Genomic DNA, 11091 nt, shown 5'->3' with positions numbered 1-11091 from the left:
GCCAGCCACGGCCAGAAGAGTTTACTAACTTTATCCACACACCGTACTTAGGCTTGTACACGCCATAGATGCTCTCTTCCCTTTCAGGTCCTGGCTCCACTTTGAAAAATTTAAACAGACAGGAATCTGCAAGTCTGGCCACATGGGCAGATGGGAGATTTACACAGTAAAAATACTGCCAGAATCTCTCTCTCTGTTTTTTTCCCAAGCTTGGCTAAAGTGTTTAAGTACACCACTGTTGGGTTTTTCTTTACTTTTGTTTGCTTGTTTGAATAATTGTTACCCAAGTTCATTTTTTCCCATGAGGCAGAATTATGTTCCTCCTGATAAAAGCACAGGGGATTTAGCAGTAGACCAGGACTTAACAATTGCTGACCCTCTGTGCTGCCTCTTTTGGGCGGCATCCTTTGGGAGTGAGCCTAATGGCCAGCTGTTAAGCAGGGTAGTATCCCTTTGTTGTGGGAATGGAGCCCAATTGGAAGTCAGTCTTGCTGAACAGACATTAGCATCCATCCATCCTAGTGCTCTCAATTTCACTAATCTCTAACAGGCCTAGTTGGCGTGTTACTATCTACTCTATGCAGCTTCCTTAACTGGATTCTAACTTTGTGCAGCAAATTTATTAACAAATTATTTATAGTACCAACCCTGTCACTTTGAGTTCCTTCTATATCATGTCCATTAAAGTTTTTTTTTGTTTGTTTTGTTTTGTTTTGTTTTGAGACAGGGTCTTACTATATTGCTCTGTCTGCCTGGAACTGTAGACTAGGCTGATCTTGAACTTGCTGAGATCTGCCTGCCACCCGGAGGGTTGTGTTAAAGGCCTTGGCCATCACATCACATCCAGCTGTATTTAAGTTGTAATTATTGCAAGGGTAAAGGATGAGTGGAAGTCAGCAGAATGTCACTGGGTCCGTTCATCTGTTGCTCTATATGTCCTTGTTCTTTCTAGTATTTGAGAAGGATTCAGTCCAAGTCAGATTAAACCACAGAGAACGACATCCGTGCAATTCAACCATGTGTTGGGTACAGTCTGAGAAGTGAGGGCTCCCATGCTCATCAGGAATACATGGAGGTGGTCCAGATGTAGAGATGATCTTTTAATGTCAACGTAGGTATTTCAGGATTTTAAAAGGATATTTTATTTAATATATGTGAGCATACTGTTTTTGTCCTCAGACACACCAAAAGAGAGCATCTGGTACTCTTACGCATAAAATAAATAAATCTTTAAAAAAAAAAAAAAAAAGAGAGAGCATCTGATCCCATTACAGATGGTTGTGAGCCACCATGTAGCTGCTGGGAATTGAACTCAGAATCTCTGGAAAAGCAGTCAGTGCTCTTAACCACTGAGCCATCTCTCCAGCCATAGGATTTTTTTTTTTTTTAAAGTGAAGTGTCCACATCCAGTAAAGCTAAATAAAAAACTCACATATCTTAAGCCTTAAGGAGTGTAATGGGAATGATACTGAAATAACTTGCAAAGTTAAAAAAGAGACTCAGGGGTTATGGTTCCCAGGCAGGCAGCCTGGTCAGCCATTTTATTTCTTTTTGTTGTTTTCCTTTGGTGTCCTAGGCAATGAACTACAGCTTTCTTATTGTCAATGTCTTCTCAAATGCCCATAGCAACCGGAAATTGTTGGAGTTCTTGGAGTTGGAGCGAGAGGAGTTGTGAGCTGTCTGAGTGGAAACCTGACTCTAGTCATCTGCAAGAACAGCAAGTGCTGTGGCCTGTTGAGCCACCTCTCCAGCCCTACAGTTTCTTTGTTTCATCAATGTCTTGTAAATCAGACAAAATTTCAGGAGTATATTTAATATTCATATTCCCTGAGGCGAGTAGCTTCTTGTTAAAGCCATTGAGTGTGAACACTGGGAATTCACACCCGCAGTCAGTCTTATCTACTCAACTGCTTTGTTTTTAATCAACTTCAAGAGCTCTAGAGGAGACCACAAATTCAGCATTCTGTGCTTAGGTGCTTGCAGGATGGGCAAAAGGGAGGGGGAGTCCTTCAAATGGTATCTTACAAACTTGACAGCAGCTTGTCTGGCACCACATTGTCCTTGATCCATTAAACTGATAGTGAACAGTTCCATGTCTTGTTTCCTCAATGGTTGTGGGGTCAGTCCCAGTCTACTGGAACACTTAATCAGGTATTAATTCAAAGTGCTTTACTGAAATTAATGGGCATTGCATAGAGTTATATAGAGCTTTTGCAGGAAGAAAGCATGTGCAATAATAAAAAGGGAGGAGGGAATACTAAAGAGCTGCCAGCATTTAAAAACATTGGCTGTTCTTTCAGAGGACCAGGGTTCGATTCCCAGCACCTATGCTGTGTCTCACAACTGTAACTCCAATCCCAAGGGATCTTGACTCCTATTCTGACCTCTGAAGATACTGCATGTGCATTGTGCACAAACATATAGGCAAACATCCAGACACATTAAAGTCAGTTGGGCGGTGATGCCTTACATCTTTAATCCTAGTACCCTGGAGACAGATCTCTGTGATAGTGGGGCCAGCCTGGTCTATAGAGAAAGTTCCAGGGCAGCCAGAGCTACACAGAGAAACCCTGTTCTGAAAAATCAAAAAGAAAAAGAAAGCCTAATAGGATAGAGGGATGGTCTGGTATCCTCTCAATTCCCTTGAAGTCAGACAAGAACCTGTTTCACTGTTTCATTTCTTCTTCTCCTTCTTCTCTCCCCCCTACTCCTCCTCGTCCTCCTCCTTTGGAGATAGGGTTTCTCTATGTAGCTCTGAATGTCCTGGAACTCCCTATGTAGACCAGGCTGGCCTTGAACTCAGAGATTCTCCTGAATCTGCCTCTGCAGGGATTAAAGGCATGCACCACCACATGACATTCTTTTTCCTCATTTTTGGACACTGTGTATGCACTGTCCCATAGTGAGCTTTTCTGCTTTCTGGAGAACATTATATAGATCTGTGAGGCAAGGTATTGCTATCCCTTTTTTGTTTGACTTAAATGTGTTGAGAAACCACACAATAACAAAAGTGGTGGATAATACTAAAAAAAGTACTTCCCTCTTTCCATGTACAAAAGGACCAAAACTTATTAGAAATTTGTTTTTAAAATTAAAGAGAAAAAAAAAAGCCAGATAGTGGTGGCCTGTGGCAAAGGTAGGCAGATCTCTTGAGTTAGTGGCTTTTCCTTTGACTGACAGCAGGCATTTCTTAGTCCATTGTAGGTCTCTGCCCTTTACATGTTCAGAAAAAAAAATTCCATGGCAACCTCTGGCTAGCCCCAGAACGTCACCCAACTGTTGTCATAGGGGTGACACATAGTGAACTTCTCAAGTGAACTTGTGTGCCCCTGGAGAATCCGAATCCTAAGTGCTTACCAGACTTTTTGACAGATTTGCACTTGTTTCTCACAGCAATTATGTTCCCTAAAGCCAAGAAATTTAAACTCTGAAGAGTATTTTCACTGGCAGCGTCCTTGGTCCTTTAACACATACACACTCTGTAGGAGACCTTTGGTTAATAGTCCCTTAGGTCTCCCTTAGGCCCTCCCAAAGACTGTAGTTGGATGGCTAGACTCTTATGCATGCATAGTCCAAGAAAAGCCTTTGGCTTGAGTTTTGGGGTTCTGCCACTCAAGAGCAATAATCCCTCCCCAAGAGGCTTTTTTTTTTTCTTTTAAAGGGATGCGTTATATCTCATGTAATATACTAACGTGTTCTGAAAGGGTGGTTAAGGGAATGTAAGGCACAAGAACAATGGGCAGGAATCCTTCAGTATTTTCCTAGAGTCCTGATGCAAACCATTTTAGATAATTTAGTATTTGCAGTAGAAAGAAGAGGATGGTATCTCAAGAACTGCTTGATCTTCTAACTTTTAAATTAAGAGATCTGCCGGAAATGATTACATTCTTTTACCAGTATCCTGAGGTTAGGTATTTCACAGCCTTCCTTTAGAATTACCCAAGCAGTCACTGTAGTGTGTGTACTGCCTTGTGGCTGCTTTATGACCTCTCTTACCTGGTCTAGGTTTTCTCCTAGTCCTCTAAAAGACTGGAGCTTTTCTGTAGCAGGGAACATCTGTAGGGCACAGGCAGGTTCAGGTCAAACTCCTACCCCTAGTCAGCCTGGTAAAAAAGTTACCTACTACTGTCTTATGAGCATGTCAAGTAGAGGAACTGGGTATTCAGGCATATAAAAACAGCTATGCTTAAAGTGTGTATCACCAAGGCTGCATCTCAAACACTAGAGAAGGCCAGGGTAAGGTGTTTTCCAAATCCCTTATAGTTTTATTACTAACATGTTTGAATGCATATGTGTACATGTCACAGTACATATGGGGAGGTCAGAGGACAACTTCCAGGAGTTTGTTCTCTTCTTCCACCACACATCCTGGGGATTCACCTTAGGTTGTCAGGCTTGCATGACAAGAATTTTTTCCACTGAAACATCTCTCACTTTTTGTTTTTTTAACATCAGTAGATGGGTGTTTAGGAAAGTTCACATATTCATGAGAAAAGTAATTTGTTCCTTACTGTTATTTGTACCATAAACCAATGTGGGGGATATGGAGGTCATTTAAAAGATATATACTTTTTTTTTTTTTAATCCAGGCTCTCACTATATAGCCCTAACTGGTCTGGAACACTGAAAGTCTGCTTCTGCCTTCTGAGTGCTAGAATTAAATGCATGCTACATGTATTTGCATGTATACGAATGTCTAAAACGGTGTTAAATACCCTGGAGCTGGTTTGTTTTGAGTTGCCCAATACTGGTGCTAAGAACCAATACTGGTGCTAGGAACCAAGTTCCAGTCCTAAAAGCAACAAGCAGTCCTGACCACTGAGTCATCTTACTAGCCCCAACTTAACAATTTCAAATTGTTGTTTTATAGAAGGAGGAGCTTGTGAATTTCCAGCATAAAAGAAAACCAGATAGCCCATACTTTTATTTGGAGGTAGAGGCAAGAGGATTGTGTGACCATATGTGATCTGTCCATTGTGAGGGTGTGCCTCAGTGGGAGAGCACATGCTCAGGGCCTTGGATTTGATCCCTAGCATTACCCTGCCAAAATATAATAATAATATGGCAAAATAACATAGGCTTCTTGGAGGTCTTCTTTCTTCTTGTCTTCTCTCTTGATGGGCACGTGAGATCTAAGAGAACTGTTGGGTTTTTTCATTCTTCATTAGAAATTCCACCTTGTGAGTCTGATTCGAACAGTAGAGTTTTAACCTTGTTTTTCCAATTCTTTTATTAGATCCTTCAGCTTGACGTTTTGTTTGTATAGTGTGTGTTGTGTACACACAGACATGCTAGCCGGTGTGAATCATGTGGAGTCTATCAGCCTGCACTTTATCAGAATGAGATAGGGCTTCTTACTGAATGAATGGGAAGCTTTTGGCTCACTGGCTGACCAGTGAGCTCCTGGGATGTGCCTGTCTGTCCCCCAGTGCTAGGATTATAGACATGTACAGCTGACCAGTGAGCTCCTGAGGTGTGCCTGTGTCCCCAGTGCTAGGATTACAGACATGTACAGCTGTATGGGGCTTTATTTTTTCATGTGGGTGCTAGGGATTTGAATGTATGGCCTCCTGTGTGCAGAGCAAGTGCTCTTACCCATGGAGCAGTCTCCCCTACCCTTGGCAATCTAACTCAGTAACCTTCTCCCTTACAGTACTGCACTGACTTCTTAAAGGGGGCTGATCACTGCCTCCATCCTTTGGGTTCTTCTAATCCTTTGTTTCCACTCTAGGCTTTTAGGAATGCTCTTGTAAGCTGGGCCCATCACTTTATTTACCTCAGCTGTTTGGAATCCTGTGCTTGATTTCCGTCACAGTAAACTTGTTTTGTTAAAAGTCATTTCTACTAAGCACCATGAAAACAATGTTTAAAAATTGTATCACTGTTTGCATGTATATGTACATACATGTATGCCTAATCTCGGGATGCCAGAAAATTCCCCAGAACAGGAATTATTAGAGGACTGTGACCCACCACGTGGGTGCTATGAACCAAAGCCAGGTCCTCTTCAAGACCAGCAAATGCTCTTTTACTGATGAGCCATCTCCTTATCCCATAAAATATTCTTAAAATACCAACCACCATTTGTAGTTTTCTGTTTACAATTAGGAACACATTGACTGATAAAACTTGTTTATTGTCTTATGTGTGTGTAAGATTCTCACCATTGGGATCTAGATACCACCAGTACATCTGATAATTTGCCAAAATATTTTGAAGGGTCAACTAGAGATTTTTTTTTTTTTTTTTTTTTTGGTTTTTTTTTTTTTTTTTTTTTTTTTTCGGAGCTGGGGACCGAACCCAGGGCCTTGCGCTTGCTAGGCAAGCGCTCTACCGCTGAGCTAAATCCCCAACCCCTCAACTAGAGATTTTTGATTAGCCTACAATGTTTTGTCAAGAGTGTGCAGTTTAGCACCTCCCACCCCTTCCTTTAAGTCCCATGAGGAAGTTATCTTCTGTACTTTTCAAGGATCAATCCATAGCCAGCCATACAGGATGTACTGTAGGGGCAGATCCATTTGCCTCTAGCAGGAATCACTCTGGACACACTAGATGGAGCCCTTGGGTTTCAGCTCTCAGCACAGTGTTCAGGAGTGTCAGAATATCAGCCCAAATGAGGTGCTAGGAGCCAAAATGGAGGCAAACACATTTTTCATCTGGGATGAATTATCTTGATACAGCTGGTACTGTTACAATTAAATTGATCAGAAGTAGAAAAGAGAGAACACATCCATGTAACTCGGTTTTGTTTTTTCCCTTCATGAGCATTGGTGGCACCTTGCCCAACTAGGCACCTGATATGTGGGGAAGAACATCCGAACAATTCTCTAACCCGTTCTCCCTGCAGCTGAGCTTGTGATGAGGGGGCCACTTTTGAGCATCTGCAGTTCTTTCCCAGTAGGACATGCGGCTTTTCTACCTCTCAAAATAAAAATTTCTGTATCAGTAACGAGCAGGCTATTTTGGCAAAATAACGTAAGACTTCTTGGAGGTCTTCTCTTTTTTAAAAACGGGCTTGCTTTGACTTGCAGAATTATTTTTGTAATAAAAAAACATATATATATATATATATATATATATCACAGAGGACATATATGGTAGTCAGAGGACAATAAGCAGGGGTCAGCTCTCTACTTGTACCATGTGGGTATTCAGGTCAGGTTGTCAGAATTGGTAACAAGCGCCTCTATCTGCTGAGCTGTCTCGCCAGACCTTCCTATTAAATAAGTGTTACTGTTAAACTTTGTAAAAATTTAATGTCTTGTTTATGGACTTTTTTTCCTTCCTGTACTTAAGGCATATCGAGGCCAAGAGACATTAAAAGAAAATTAAAAAGCATTTTTTTCTATTGTCTAGTCTTTAAGTAGTTCAGTTCCAAAAGGTGCAACTTGGACCCAAGTGGGAGTTGCTCAAGGCACAATACAGACAAAACAGGTATTGAGCCAACAGGTGATTTTTGCAGAAAACGAAAAGGGTGAAGTCTAACAATTCCTTACAGTCTTGGAAACCAGTGGATTAAGTACAGAAGATGGCATGATGGTGCACACGTAACCTCAGTACTCGGGAAGCTGAGGCAGGAGACTTTCCCTGAGCTAGACGCTTGCATGAGCTAGAAAGACTGGGTCCACAAACAAACTCAGATAAAATAACAAAACCACCCCGCCCCGCCCCCCGCCCCGCCCAATCCTGCGGTTGCTCAAGTGTAGGCAGGGCAACTCACCCCACTGGCTAAAAGGAAAGTGCATGGAAAGTAAAATCTTGCGCCGAAGGTGGACAGCGTCGTCAGGGAAGACGACTAGGAGACGTCTCCAAGTTGGCATGTACAAGAACTTGCCCCTGCCCAAACTGGTTTCAGGGTAGGCCCCACTACCTGGAGAAAACTTCCAGAGGGAATGCCAGGTAGCCCCTCCCACCGGCAAGATCAAAATTATTCCCAGGACCTTGGGCGGTTTCCATTGACGTTACTTCCGGAAAAAGTAACCTTTCTTAGGCGGTTGCAGGGCCGCTGAGCTCTCGCGACATTTCCTCCCGCGAGATCTGCTTGCTCACTCCAGCGATGACATCCTCCTCCTCCCCGTCGCCTTTCGGCAATCTTCGCCAGTCCCAGCCCCGACCAATCTGCACTCAGATAGTATAGATGAGGGTCTCCCCCAGAACCCCGGTCCGCGCGGGGCGTCAGGCGGCTGCGGCGGGGTACAAGCTGCACGGGGCCGACCGTAGCGGCACTGTCGGTGGACACGGGCTAGCGACTAGCAGTGAGCGTGGGCGGGGCGGGGGTAAGCCAGCCGAGTACCTGCTCGATTGTTCTGGCCTGGCTATGGCGCCTCTCCTCCCCCCCGCCATGGCTCCCCGTGTCCCTGCTCCGCTCCTCTCAGTGAGTGAAAGTGGCCGCCGCCGCCGCCGGCCCAGCGCCCGCAGCCGCCTCAGCGCCGCCGCCATCTTGGGGTCCCAGGAGCCGCCGAGGGAGCGAGCTAGGAGCGTTCCCGTCCAACGCAGTCACCGTCCCTCGGCCTCAGAGAGCGAACCGCGGCTCCACAGTCGGCGGGGCGACCCCCCCCTCCGGACCCCGCCCGCACCCCGCCCCCCCTCCGCCGCCGCCGCGGCGGCGGGGCCCCTCGGCCCGAGGTGAGGTTGAGTAGAGGTGGGCGGGTGGACGGAGGGGGTGTAGTGTAGGCCCCTATGCGCCCCTCTCTGTGGGCGACGACTGGGCCGCTTCTTAAAGGGGCCGTCGCCCCCGGCCCTTGGATTTGTTGGGGTTAGTAGAGAGGATGGGTGTGGACACTCCCCATAGGGTTGGGACCTCAGAGACCTGGGCCTCGGCTTTTCTGTCGTACCTCTGGAGCTCTGGGGTTATGGGTGACCTCAGTTACCCGAGGAAGCCCGTGGAGCACCCACACGTGGGGAGTGTTAGACTAGGTGCACGTGGGACCCGGTGGGGCGGTGTCGGTCTAACACGTGTGTGGGTTTGGAAGTGGGGAGGGGCAGGGCGGAGGCTTGTTGGGCTGGACCAGGAACCGGGTGAGGGTTCTGCCTGTCAATTTAAACGAACGAGATCTATGGACTTGATAGAGTATCAGTTTATGGAGAGCGAGCCACGATACGGGTGAAATGATGCAAGTTGCTAGTTGGTGTTAGATGGGGACAGGCTGACACGTGCACAGACTTAGGAATGAGTCTGTGACACCCCTTCGCAGTGCATCTAAGCGAGTGTCATCTTACTTTGACAATTCCTTCTTGAGCTTACTGATGAAAAGTACTACTTCCGTAATCACGGGAGGATGGAAGCCCCCTACAGTTTAGAAGTTGGATATTGCCGAAGAAGGCATTTAACTATTTTAGTTAAGAATCGACTGTGCTCAGGACTCTTTGATTTACATTCTTGTACTTCTTAGGAAGCGGGAAGGAATTTGGAGGTTCAACTCCTTAAAACATCGCTGGTGATCAGCTTAGTTTTCCCAGTTACTGATACATGATTTACATTCCTCATTTTCACTGTGGTTTATTGATGCTTCCTTCCGGTCTTGTCTTTTCTTTCTTTCTTTTTTTTTCCTTTCCTCTTTTTCCTGTTTGTTTTTTGTTTTTGGCCTGGAAGGCCAAGAACTTGATATCCTCCTGCCTCAGCCTCCGTGGTGCTGAGATTCTAAGTGTGCACTTCCATCCCTGGCTTTTTCTCCAAAGGAGTAACACCTTTATCAGATATGATTGCAGCTCAGGTGAATCAGGCACAATTCAGAACATTTCAGTATATGCAGAGTTGCACAACTATCACCACCATTTAACAGTGACTTTAAAAGAAGGTATCACTGCTTTCCCTCTTTCCACAGCACTTGGTAACAATCTATTTTAGATTTTTTTTTTTTAAATGAGACAGGGTCTCATGATGCAGCTCTAGCTGTCCTGCAACTCACTAAGTATGTAGATCAGGCTGTCCTAAGCTGCCTAAGCCCCCTGAGTGCTGGGGCTAAAGGTGTGCAACAGTATGCCCAGCAGACGCGTTGTGCTTGAAGTTTCCATCTTTTAAAGGTTTATTTTATGTACATGAGCACACTGTTGCTATCTTCAGACACACCAGAAGAGGGCATCATGTGGTTGTGAGCAACCAAGTGGTTGCTGGGAATTGAACTCAGGACCTCTGGAAGAGCAGTCAGTGCTCTTAACAATGAGCCATCTCTCCAGCCCCCTTGACATTTCTATTTTACATAAAGGGATGCTAAAATATGTACCCACGTTTCACTAGCTGCTTAAATGTAACATGTTCAAGGTTCACATATGGTACAGCATGTAAACTTTGCTGCTTTTCTTTTATTGCTGTTACCTTTTTGTTTTTTTTAAGATATATTTTATTCATATGTGTGTGAGTCTGAGTGTATGATGTACCCATGTGTATATGGGAGCCAGTGCAGGCCAGTTAGGAGAAAGCATCAGTTTTCCTCAAACTGGAGTTAAAGGTGGTTGTGAGCCACCATGTCGGTGCTGGGAATCAAACCTTGCTCTTATGTGAGAGCAACAAGCACTCTTAATGCTGAAATGTCTCAGCCCCCATTCTGGTGCTTTATGAGTCAGGGTCTCACTACATAGCCCAGGGTAGTTTTGAACTCAAAATCCTCTTGCCTCTGCCTCCTAATAAAGGTATGGGCTACCTGGTTTTATTTTATGCTGGAAATTCAGAAGCTCACTCTTCCTATAAAATAACAATTTGAGATTGTTAAATTGGTGTTTCTTGGCATTGGCTTCTGCATCTTTTTTTTTTTTTTGGCTTCTGCATCTTTGTACTTAACCAGGTTTGGGCTAAAACCTTCAAAATTTTTCAAAAAGCAGAACTTGAATTTGCTTCGGACCTAGCACTCTGATGAACAGGCTTATGAAGTGGTTCGTAGCCATACTTTGTTGTGGGCTACCTCACCCGCTCACAAATCCTATTTTCCCTCAGACTTGTCTGAGCACTGTTCACTTTGTATTGACTCTTCTGTGCTCTGTCCTTGGCTTTGTGGTGGTTATGATTGTTCTGAGCAGAAACAGTTTTTTTCCGTTACTATTCCCTAAACAACTATTTATATCATGCTTATCTAAGTGTCACACTTAAACATAACC

General features: G+C 44.4%; 1 protein-coding gene across 2 annotated transcripts in view; it reads left to right on the top strand.

The window, feature by feature from the left end:
* Positions 1-8317: 8317 nt before the first annotated feature.
* Ino80 (INO80 complex ATPase subunit) overlaps positions 8318-11091 on the top strand; it is a 95791-nt gene continuing 93017 nt past the window's right edge. Inside the window, exon 1 of one of the 2 annotated variants that reach the window (XM_087650916.1) lies at positions 8318-8625. The gene's annotated coding sequence lies outside the window, so the exon portion shown is untranslated. 2 annotated transcript variants of the gene reach the window in all.

This window comes from Rattus norvegicus, chromosome 3, assembly GCF_021556685.1.
Source record: "Rattus norvegicus strain SHRSP/BbbUtx chromosome 3, alternate assembly SHRSP_T2T, whole genome shotgun sequence".
Lineage (NCBI taxonomy): Eukaryota > Metazoa > Chordata > Mammalia > Rodentia > Muridae > Rattus > Rattus norvegicus.
Note: the sequence above shows the minus strand (reverse complement) of the source record. Positions and strands in the feature narration are given on the sequence as shown.